Source organism: Poecilia reticulata, unplaced genomic scaffold (assembly GCF_904066995.2).
Source record: "Poecilia reticulata unplaced genomic scaffold, P_reticulata-male-v2 Scaffold_38, whole genome shotgun sequence".
Taxonomy (NCBI): domain Eukaryota; kingdom Metazoa; phylum Chordata; class Actinopteri; order Cyprinodontiformes; family Poeciliidae; genus Poecilia; species Poecilia reticulata.
The window spans coordinates 133,950-146,702 of NW_027675136.1; the positions used below are offsets into that span (position 1 = coordinate 133,950).

Sequence of the window (12,753 nt, forward strand, 5' to 3'; positions counted from 1 at the left end):
TGCCCCATTAAAGTGTGGGGCTGAGGAGGTGACACTGTTGACTCTTGATGGGGTTTGTAATACTGACATTTTGTTTCTGTCCTTCACTTCCCCCTAGGATGGCTCTATCTACCATTACAAACCGTGCACAATCGCCGATCTACAGGCCACCACCAGTAAACATCGCAGTAATAAAGATAAGAGAGGAAGAAAAAGTAATTAGCTGGGCAGTAAAGGAGGGTAAAGCAAAGGTATTACTGAAAAAGAAAAATCAAATTCTAACTGTCACAGATGGGCAAACGATTGGAAAAGTAATTATATTTGAAAAATATTCAAAAAACCTTTGTGAGGGCCAATCTTATGTGATGAGGAGCTACGCCCTCAGGGGCTCAGAGCCGCCCCTTATCATCAACGTCACTCCGGCCACGCAATTTTATAAAGGTCCAAAAGTGAACGTCACTCCAGAGCTTCTACAGAAAGCAGAGGCCATTTTAAACCCAGCAGCACCAATGGCCCATCTGGAGAAGGCAGCGGAGTCAAAAGGACTGATGACGGTGCAAGGGGAAATTGTGGAGGTAGGATTTTTCTTATATTTCTTAAAATTTTTTCCATAAGAGAGGACTTAATTTGCTAACTGTAAATCTCAACTGGGTAGAAGATAACATGAAAGGCCCCATTACAGAACAATATGCGAACTCTAAAAGTACTTTTCTTTGTACTTCTCAGTTTGCTGCGGTCAGGCTTGTGATGTCGGGAAAAATGATGGTGCCAATCCGGACAGTGCGGCTGAAAGAGGTATAATAACTTGTTTTAAGACTTGTTCAAAGCTGCAGTTGTCATTTATTTTTAAAACAAATAATATTTGGATAAAAAAGGTAAGTGCCAAAGGAAATGGTGTGTGTGTGTGTGTGTGTGTGTGTGTGTGTGTGTGTGTGTGTGTGTGTGTGTGTGTGTGTCAAGTTCATGACATAAAACCAGCTTTTGTGTCATGAACCAGCTTGCATGTGAATTTTGCAGCGTCTGGTCAGAAAAGGTAGATTGGTGGGTTTTGTTTGTTTGTTGACTTTTTGAGAACTCTTGGATAAATCTCTAATTTTTTGTCAATAATTCTTTTAATTACAGGGCAGCTGCACAATGCCCGTCTCCCTTTGGAGGGAAGCAACCCTGGTGGAACTGGCAATTGGCCAACAGGTCAAAATTACACATGTTCGGTGCCAGGATTCTGGCTATGGATTACAGCTGCAAAGCACAACTTTTACAACAATTCAGGTATGTTGTCAATTCCTGAAGAAGTAAATTAATCTAATTTTAAGTAGATTTAGACATTTAAAGCAAAATGTGCATATATTTTAAAATTGAGGCATTCTAATTAAAATTATTTGCTAAACTTTGGAGATATACAAAGTGTGAAAAGTGCAAATGCTCAGAGCTAACCTTGTAATTTTTTGTCAACTTCAAAATTATGGAATGGCTTATTACATATTTTGATATCCTGGAAACCATTCAATACTTTCTGACTCAAGTCTATTATGCTTTGCCAAAAGAAGACTTAAATAAAGGAGAAACAACAATTAACATAAATGCACCACAAATCTGGAACCAACATCCACAATGTTAATGTTTTTGATGATGGTGTTTGACCAAATGTCATGCTTGTTGTTGTTGCTTCATTTACAGTTGCTGACTGTATGATATTTTATTATATGAATAACTTTGAACTTGCTGATTGATGAAATGCACAAAACAAATGATCTTGGACTTAAAAAAACATAAACCTGAAGGAAATAGCATATATAGCAAAAGATCAAACAAGTTGCTACTGTTATTTGACATTTAACCTTGGTGTTGGTTTTCTTTTTTGTTCTCATTTTAGATGACAAATAAACAATGATTTATATATATATTTATATATATATATATATATATATATATATATATATATATATATATATATATATATATATATCATTGTTTATTTGTGACATTATTAATAATTATTTACTTGTCTTTGTATAGTTACATAAATATGTATTGCTATTGTAACCGGATCCTTTTCTGCGTTGTGCTGGTTTTTGAGTGAATGGACCGTGACACAGTTTCTTTCAAGCGGATGATTCTCGGTTTATTTCTGACGAAAATACAGACAAACAACAGTGTTATAGGCTGCCCGCTCCAAGTCCTACACCAAACAAAAGTATAAAACAAAAATTAACTTAATAGATCTATAAATAAACTGAATGTATTTAGATGGAAAAATGAAAAGCACACACCTTTCCCGCAGGACATGTCAAAAGGGGAGGGGCTAAGGGGCGCAAACACTTTAAAGACAATACCACAGAAGAAGAAATTAAAGGGATGGGCTTCAGAGCTTAAAATAACACGGTTAAAACAATGACAGAGGTGTTTCAGTAAGATAAGGACCAAGACAAATAACCAAAAGAAGACATTTTATGTAATTATAATAAAAGAGAATTACAACCAGGTTACATTATTACTAAATAATTTATTAATTTATGAACGGCTGTGCTTTGTAATTTGCTCTTCATACATCAATATCAGAATATTCTATTCCTATTCTATTGTTATAGCCACTAATCATATTTAAATATGCTGAACTATGTAATAAAAACATACTTAAAAAATACAATTGCTTATAAAGCTTTGACAGATGTTTGAGTATGGTTTCCAGTAACAAAAACGCGTGTTATGATTGATTAAATGGGCTGATACGTCATCGTGACTGTTAAACACATAACGCTGAGACTCATCAACACTCATCAACAGAGCGCTGTTCATGACAGTGATGAAAAAGCAATGCTATTTAATAAGACTTAAATCTAATACATTTTGAACTTTGAATAAAAGCCACAGTAAAACATGAGTAACGAAGGGAAATAAGGAGTATATCTGATTTTGAATCTAATTATTTAAATTTTGCTTAAATGGTTTGCACCTCCGGTTTGCACCTGTGGTTTTGTGTAATCCTAATCTGGCCCGCCGTTAATTTTATTAACTGCGGGATGAAGAAAAAAAGACCTATAAGTATGGATGTGACCATGACTCTGAGGTGGATAATTTCTCCCAATGCCCGCTTTTGCCGACAGTCCTGCTTTAGTGTGTTAGTTGTTATGTCTGTGGCGAGAACAAGAGCACAAACAAGAACACGTTAACCTGCCACGGCTTTATGGACATGCGCAGTTGAGTGGCTTTAAGTGGCGTTCAATGAACGTCACCAGCATTTGATGAGCGCCTCTCCCACAGTAAATTACATTTATATTTTCTATTTAATATTTTTTATGACAGTGATGAAGAAGCAGTGTTATTTAATAGCAATTTATGCCAATACATTTGAACTTTCAACAAAAGTCACAGTAAGGCATAAGTAACGAAGGGAATTAATAATTAGTCTATATAATTTTGAATGTTATAATTAATTCTAATGCGATAAAAATAAATGCAGTTCAAAATGTTTGTTTCAAAACCCGAATTGTACATGAGACTTAAAATTGGTGCCAAATCTTTCTTGAATTGATTTAACAAGCATGTAAAAGCCACAGTCGTAATCGAAGTGGAAATGTCTGAGTCCTCCTGAATGCCTCTGACACATGACGTGACGTTCTTTGCCGTTACGTTCTCACTTCTTCGTTTGTCCCCAACAGGTAAGCGGTGTGTTATTTGGGTCTGTCGTGATAATAAAATTATAAACAATGAGAGACGGTTTCCTTGTCAAATAGTTATTACATAATTGCTTCTTAAGTGTGGATGTAACTTAATAAAGCTGAAAGCCGCTATACGGAGGTTTTTTCTGATAGCAAACAATCATTAGCATATGCTAAAATTGACGGTATCACTCGTATGAAAACCTGTCCATTCAGATTGCAGAGGGTATTTCCAATTGACTTAATTTATAACCATGTATGTTAGTATTTGTCTTCATGATCAGCTTCTATTCAGCTAAATATGTATAAAATTGCTACGGTAACCTCGGAGTTGATTAGACTTTTCAGTTCAACTGAAACGGACTGTCAGCCGTTAACAGGCTGTTAGACAAACGTTGCTTTGTTCTTGGGTTGTGACGTGCAGAGCTGGCTTGCAATAATCAGAAAATGTAAGAGATGAAAGACGGTTTCATTCTTAAAGATATTAATAATCGCTTCTTAACGAATCGCCATACCATAATGAAGTTATAAACCGCTAACCCTCCTATTTCTGATGGGTGCCGACCGTTAGCATGATATGCTATCATTGACGCCTACTATATGTCTTAACTGAAAACCATTCTAACGTGTTAACTGTTGGAATTCACCTAAATATACACAACGTGTTGTGTATTTTTCTGATCAAGTCAATAATTGTGAGATAACACACAGTGTCTTTTCACAGATGAAAGAAAACTGCTCACCAGCGTTCTTTGCCTGGTAAGTACATTGCAAAGTTCAGCAGCCTGTCGAGCGCAAATGTTTTTAACAATAAATTTGGAAATATACGATTAGACAGTGACAATGTGGAAAACCTGAATGTTTTTGACAGTTTCATTCTGAACCAACATTTTATGAACACAGAAATCTCACAAATTGGACTGAAAATATTTAAAGCTTTTTAGCAAACTTCCTCATTTTGTTGAAATATTTTTTCTGTACTGTGCTACCATCTTTGTGCACTAAACAAATGTGTAACAAGGTGGTGATCTTATGAGCTGTCTAAAATCCATATACATTACAATCTCAGTATCTAAAAAACAGACTCGGTGTCTTTTTTAAAAAATCCTCTTAGACAGAACCTTGTCTGAAAACATAAATAAGGTAATAGTGTCACTCCCAACTCTTCATTGCAATAGAATTTCAAATGCACTATTAAAATGGCCCTATTAGGGACAGATGCTCACAGCAGAAGCAGAGTGATGCAAAATAGGACTGCTGCTTTTTACGTTGGTCTGTTTTGTCTATGTGCCTTTGTTAAATAAATTCAATAAATTTAACTGTTATTTCCCTCCTTTCAGACAACCTAGATATTTCACCAAATTCTGCTCAGTGAGGTGAGTACTAGCAGCATGTGGCTTTATTTGATTTAAAAAAGTTAGCTGAAACGTCCAGAAATGTCTAGATCAAAGCAGCTTGTGTACAGAGGACAAAGAACCTTAGCGGATATGTGTGTTCTGGACTCCTGAAGGTTTTCTGGTCAGCTAATAACAAACTGTTTCTACTCTCCCTCACAGAGAGAAGTGGACCCAAACACCTTTCTCCCTGGTGAGCGGATGTTTCAACGTGGATCAGCCGAGCTGTCACAGCTGATCCAACTTGACTCACACACAATTTGAATAAAATCATGTCCACAAACATTTGCTTTAAATTAGATTCAAACAGGATATGCTGGTTATGCTCACATGACGACCCTGTTGTCCAAAACCCTGTAAGAAACATGACTCAGTACAGCAACAACCGTCTGAGTTGTTTTCTGGACTCATGATGAGGTTTTCTGTCACTCACTTTAATCTCTGATGAAGAAGGTCAAGTCAACATTAAATTCTGCTAAAGCACCTGGCTGTTTTATCTGTTGGTATGCTGGGATGCATCTTATTTCAGTAAGAATATCATGATCTACATTCATTGAACTATTTCAATAAAGGTCATGAAAACACAGCAACAACCCAATTCACACCACAAAGCTTAGTTCACAATAGTAGTAGGTATGAATCTTTTCACAGTTTGAACCTTTTCAGATGAAATCTGACCCAGAAGCTGCTCTGTTGAGAATGTTTCATTTTGATGTCTATTGGCTGTTCTTTGTCTCGCAGGTGTTCCACGGACCCTCTTTTCTAACCACTGTCGGAAGCATTTTAATTTTCCAACTGTGTTTTTTCCTTTCCTCTTCCTTCCAACATATCTGGAAAACCATTTACTGTGCATTTTACTATCCCATCCCTAAACTCTCCTACGAATTTCTTCAAAAACCAGCATCCCAATAGGTGGCCTGGTTTTTCCGAATTCAGGAGCCTGGTTTACCAGTAACCAGAGTTCCCTTTATTCTTCAACCATCAGTTTACTGCCAAATTGATGTTTGCCTGTCTCTCTTAATCTAGTTTACCAGTAACTAGATCTGTTTCCACTCACATCTTACGTCCTGTGACCTCTGAACAGTTCTTCTATTGATTTTGTGACATGAATTTTGTGGCATTGATTTTGTGGCTATATATTGAGAAATCCTACTTCTATCGAGTTCATCAGTAACTCATCTGACTATCATTGAGAATCAGAGAGTCTCCCCTCTCACTGATCTTTCTTTCCTGTCTACCTCTCTCCACCATAAGAGTAAATAACTAGGAAGCTTCACACATCTAAGACGTCATTTTGAGTAATCTCTTAAGTTTGAAAAGCTTCCATTTAAAAATTGGCCAAAAATAATTACTCAAAACAGGTCAACTAAAAACTTGATCTGTATAAATTTTGAAATTGAAAGCAAAGTTTGCTTTCTGCTGAACTACATTGCTCCAATTCTAATTGGACTTAAGTAAAGCTCTGGTCTTGTCTGACAAAATATATTTATAGAGCACTATTGGCATAAAGTCAAAAACAGTAAAAAGAAAAAACGTAAAACTTTGATATTTCTAAGACGTCTTTTGAGTAATCTGATTTGGACTTGAAGTTTAAAAACACTTCTATTTCAAAATTGGATTATAATTTTCTATTTTAAATAATTTCTGAAACAGATCAACTAAATACTTGATCTGTATACATTTAAAAACTGAAAATTAATCTTCTGAGCTAAATCTTTATTGAACAAAATTCCAATTGGACTGAAGTAAAGCTCAGTTTTTATCTGAGCTGCCTAATTCGTGTTCCTGCTTGCTGCTACTGACGTTGGACTGAACTTCAGGTTTGTTCACAGGTTTGTACTGACTAGCTATTCAACACTAATACATTAATTGTAAGTGCATTGGTGTAGTTTTGTGTTGTATCTGCTTATCTTGAGATAAAAAGATCAACAACGACCATTGGAGTTGCTGTTTCCTGCCTGACCTGTCCAGAAGTCTAAACAACAATGCCCAGAAAGAATCAGCGTTCCCAGGCTCAGAAGCTCAGATGGCAGAAGGAGAAACAGCCTCAGAGCGATAAAGTGACAGGTACTGACTCGGAGAACAATTCAGTTGGAGAGTCTTTTGAACGACAGCAGGTAAACAATATAAGTGAAAACAGTTTATCCTCTGTGACACTATCTAATGGAAACACTGCCAAACCAGTATTGCAGCATAATGCAAGAGATACAAAAAGTGCATCACAAATGTCTTATGCTGACATGGTGAAAAGGGGACGTGGTTCAGCTCAGCAGTCTCGAGTTAATGTAGAACTTCAGCCATCAGTGATAAATGTGTGTGCCTCACGGAGTCAAGATTCGTTAAAATATGGAAAATACAGGAACAGTCAGTGTATGGCAAACAGTTTGGTTTTTCTGGCTTTTTCCATGAGAATGAAACAATTACCAGACCAGATCTTGACCTCATTCTGGATAAAGGTGATGCCGTGTACAGACAGGCTAGAGAAAGATTTCCTCGTAGCATCCATTTGGCAACTGATGAACTACCAAATGAGGTACTGGCACGCAAGTCAACATATCAGATCGCCATGACTCCAGTACCCGTATGTGGAACATTTGGAGGTGGACAGAGTTTTCCAAGCCTGGAAAAAGCATTGAGACAATTGTCATCAGATGTACAATATGGGCTGCTGATCATGTCAGGCTTGGCCATTGGGGTTTTTAGAAGCAGATTTGGTGAGTATGGATACTTTGACCCACACACAAGGAACAAAAATGGAATGCCAATGACATGCAATCTTTTAAACTTTGGCACAGCAGTGATGCTGAAATTTTCCCGTCTTAGTGACATGATTCACAGATTAAAATCAGTGTACACAATGCTTAATGTTCCATCATCTTGTGCATTTGAACTCCAGCCCCTCTCATTTTACCAGAGAGACGCTTCAGACACAGTTGGCACCTCTCCACTGTTAAATGAATCTGAGACACCAACTGCTGTTCAGCAAGAGGTTGAGTCTGCTTCCCTGACACAAAACATTCCTGCTCTTGAGTCAAACATCAATGTTGAAGTCATGTGTCCTGTTGCAAGTGGTCCTTCTGATGATGTAATTGAAGGTGTATCTAATGCAGTTAGTTTTATGTCGTCTGTCACACAAGAAAATATAGTACTCCCCATTTCCAGTGAAACAAAAAATGCAACAAGTGCACTTTTGGAAATGTCTTTGAAACTGTCAAAGTACCCTAAAGCGAAAAGACAAAAGATGAAGATGAGACTACTTAAGGCAGAGATACCGAAACAAAGAAAAGAGAATCAAAAAAGGAAGGAAAGAGAAAACTATGCATTAAGCGAGTCCTTCAGAGCAAAGAAAATATCTTGTTCTCACAGGAATTTTCAAAACAACCCTGAAAGGAAGCAGAAGAAAAACATGTACATGAAAAATCTGTATAGACAGAGTTATGAGTTTAAAGAGAAACAGAGATCACGCATCAGAACAGCATACAAAGAGAATGAAAAATTTAAACAGAGACAAAAATACTATGTGAGTAATTTATACAGAAATAATCCTAGATTTCAGGAACGACAGAAAAGCTACATCAGAAATTTATACAGAAATAATCCTAGATTTCAGGAACGACAGAAAAGCTACATCAGAAATTTATACAGAAATAATCCTAGATTTCAGGAACGACAGAAAAGCTACATCAGAAATTTATACAGAAATAATTCTAGATTTCAGGAACGACAGAAAAGCTACATCAGAAATTTATACAGAAATAATCCTAGATTTCAGGAACGACAGAAAAGCTACATGAGAAATTTATACAGAAATAATCCAACATTTAGACAGAGACAGAGGTCTTATAAGACTGAGCTTTATGCAAAAAACAGAGAATTCAGGCTCAGACACAAAGAACTGATGAAATCCCTAATGAGAGACAAATACAATAAAGACAGTTCATTCAGGATGCTGCAAAAGAACAGATGTGCACTGAATGTAAAAAGAAAATACAGACAGATGAAAAGATTTCCTCAGAGAGAAACGAAGAATCTTGAAACATGTGTTGCACAAACTAATACGCCAGAGAACAGACTGATTAATGAAGCCATTTCAGTTTTCAGATTAAATATAAAGGCTGGCCCTACTTATGTGTGCACTGTGTGTCACAAGTCCTCGTTTCCCAACCAAGTAGAACTCTGTAAAAGGTCAAATTATGTAAAGAAACCAGATGTGGTTGAACAGTGTCTAACAGGCAAGTATGTCCATGTTTGCGATGAAAGCTGCACGGATAGACAGTGTACAGTTCCTCATGAGAGAAGTCAAGAGTGGATTTGTCACACCTGCCACAGACATCTAAAGAAAGGATACATGCCACCACTAGCAGCAGCAAACAAACTTGACTTGGCAGAAATTCCCAGTGAACTGTCAGATTTGAATATTCTGGAAAGACACCTGATTGCTAAGTGCATACCTTTCGCAAAGATCATTCCTCTTCCAAAAGGCAGACAAAGATTAATAAGGGGCAATTTTGTGTGTGTACCATCAGAGCTCCAAGAGACAGTCAATGCCTTGCCCCGGCTTCGGAGTGAGTCCCAAGTGATGAGAGTAAAATTGAAGCGACGTTTGTCCTATAGAGGTCATCAACTTTTTCAGACAGTAACCTGGTCTAAACTAATCTCTGCATTACTAAAACTGAAGCAGATTCATCCAGAGTATCGGGACATAAATATTAGACATGAAGCTGAGCTTTGTGACCCTACACTTCCTGATGATGATGATGATGATGACGATGACGATGGCAATAGTGATGTAAGTATGGATGAGGATGACTATGATGAAGCAGATCTCATGGAAATTGATGAGTATGAGAAAAATGCTTTATGTGAGGCTGAAAATGATCAGGACAGTGATTGTGAACAACTCCAGCCACAGATGAATGATGGAGAAGAAGGTGATTTGCCAAATGGAGGATTCGCTATAGAATCATGCCTTCAGCCTCCTGACATATCAGAAGAGATACTTTGTTTCTCTGAAAGTACATACTGCTTAGCCCCGGCACAATCAAATTCACCCGTCAGCTTTTTTAAGACCCCAAATTTGGAATCCATGAGCTTCCCGGTACAATTTCCAACATCAGAGAACACTTTGGACACAAGGAGACTCATTAAAGTGACACCAAGTGGATATTTCAAGTCACGGCTATTTCATGTTGATAATCGCTTTGCCAGAGACCCAACATACTTGTTTTTTGCACAGTTTGTGACAGAGATACACTTGGCTAACAACAGCATGACGATTCAGCTATGAAAAGCAAAGACCAGAATCAGAGATGGTCGTAGAATAACCTCAGGTATATTGCATGACAAACGAGAGGTTGAGAAACTGGTGAGAAATAAAGACGCCATGAGATTTATGCAACCTCTAAGAGGTACTCCAGCATACTGGAACAAAGCAACAAAAGACTTGTTCAGTATAATTTGTCAAATTGGCAAACCCTGTTTTTTTTGTCACGTTTTCAGCTGCAGAGTTCAGATGGCCTGAAATCATTCAATCCATAAAGAGGCAACAAGGTGAGGAAATTGATGTTGACGCTCTTGACTGGACCGCCAAGTCTGAGATTCTGCGATCCAATCCTGTCACCTGCATGCGTTTATTTGATAAGCGAGTTGAGGCACTTTTCAGAGATTTGTTGCTGTCAGATGCTCAGCCTTTGGGAAGAGTGATTGACTATTTTTACAGAGTTGAGTTTCAGCACAGAGGAAGTCCACACATCCATGCGATGCTATGGGTTGAAGGAGCTCCACAGCTGGATGAGTCAGACGATCAAACTGTGTGTAATTTTGTTGATAAATACATCTCGGCACAGCTTCCTGATCCAGACAGAGAACCAGAACTGTATCGGAAAGTTTCTGAAGTTCAGAGACACAGTAAGAATCACACCAGATCTTGTTTCAAGAGTGTGAACTCTGGTTGTCGATTTGGTTTTCCAAAGCCCCCTGCAGAAACACAGTGATCTCCAGACCAGGTGAGAACAATGACACTGAAACTGCCAAAGCCAAACTCAGACCTTTGATGCAACTCCTGAACGAACCTGAAGTCGCTTCCATGAGTTTAGAGCAGATCCTTTCTCGGTGTCACTTGACGCTAGAAGAGTATGAATCTTGTCTTCAGACCATGAACAAAAGACTGCCATCTACTTGAAGCGTGATCCCAAAGATTGCTGGATAAATGCTTACAATCCACATCTGCTTAAAGCTTGGGACAGTAACATTGATGTGTCTTTCATACTAAATGCCTACTCATGTATACAGTATCTAACAAAATACATCACAAAGAAAGAAAGTGGACTGTCAGAGTACCTGAAAACAGTGATTGACAATTCAAACATGGACCGAGTCAATGAGTGTGATGAAATGAAAGCGATCATGCAAGCGTACTCTAAAAAGCGAGAAATTAGTGCTCAGGAGTGTGTTGCTCGAGCCTGTGGATTAAAGATGAAAAACTGTTCCCGCAGTGTTGTGTTCATACCCACAGACGATAATCCTGTAAAGATGAGTCGGCCAATGTCTTTCTTGGAGGATATCCCATCGGATTCCTGCAATATATGGATGACCAGTTTGACGGATAAGTACAAAGCAAGGCCTGAAATACCCGAATATGAGGAAATGTGTTTGGCTGATTTCGCTGCTACCTGCAGGTTTGTAAGTTCAGAGAAGGCAAGCACTAATGGTGTTTTACCACTTTTAAATCAGCTGGGATTTGTAACAAGGCGAAAAAATGACAAGCCCTCCGTCATCCGCTACTATCATTGTTCTAAAGAGAAGGAACCGGAGCAGTTTTATGCCAGATTACTGAGACTGTACCTTCCTCATCGGTCAGAGTTTGAAATTCGAAGCGTCAGTCTTCCTACCTACGAGTCCTTTTACTCCTCTGGCTGTGTCCGCCTACCAGGTTCAGACCTCCTTGAAACCGTCAAAAGTGTTGTCAAGAGAAACAGAGACAAATATGAGAAAAACAGTGAGGAGATTGAGAGTGCCCTTGAAGAGTTTGAGGAAAGCAGAGACCATGTGATTGATGAGTGGTGTAATCTTGCTCCTGAATCTGAAGTTGTGAGGTTGCAGTGTGACGACGACCTTCAGCCAGCAGAGACTGAAAACGAACAGGAAAACGTACCAGACTTTTGTCCTCAGTCTTCTTCCGTCAATGAAATGCGAGCCATCAGAGAACCTCCCGCTATGGATCCGAATTTGCTTAGACAAATGTATCAGAACCTGAACCAGAAGCAGGCCTGTATTTTCTATGCCATCAGAGACTTCTGCCTTAAACTTGTGTGCGGTCTGAAACCAGAGCCATTTTTCTGTATGTAAATGGTGGGGCAGGTACTGGAAAGTCGCATCTGATTCGATGCATTTACTCAGAGGCACGCAAAATACTCAGCAGGCTGCCACGCTTCTCAGAGGATGCTGATATTTCTGCTCCAACTGTTCTGCTCACTTCTTTCACTGGAACGGCAGCTTTCAACATCGGTGGAACAACACTGCACTCTTTGTTTAAACTTCCAAGGTCGTTAAAACCTCCAATTCAAGGTCTTGGCAATCAGTTGGATGAAATCAGGTCAGAACTATTCAACGTTCAAATCTTGATCATTGATGAGATCTCAATGGTTTCTAAGCCCCTCTTTGCTTATGTGGATGCACGGCTCAAACAAATCAAAGGAAGTCATAAACCATTTGGAGATGTA

General features: G+C 38.3%; 1 long non-coding RNA gene across 1 annotated transcript; it reads left to right on the plus strand.

The window, feature by feature from the left end:
- The first annotated feature begins 459 nt into the window (after positions 1–459).
- On the plus strand, positions 460–1,249 carry LOC145550379 (uncharacterized). Its single transcript, XR_014086281.1, has 3 exons — positions 460–554; positions 706–774; positions 1,102–1,249. It is a non-coding gene; the product is annotated as an uncharacterized LOC145550379 (long non-coding RNA).
- Positions 1,250–12,753: the final 11,504 nt, after the last annotated feature.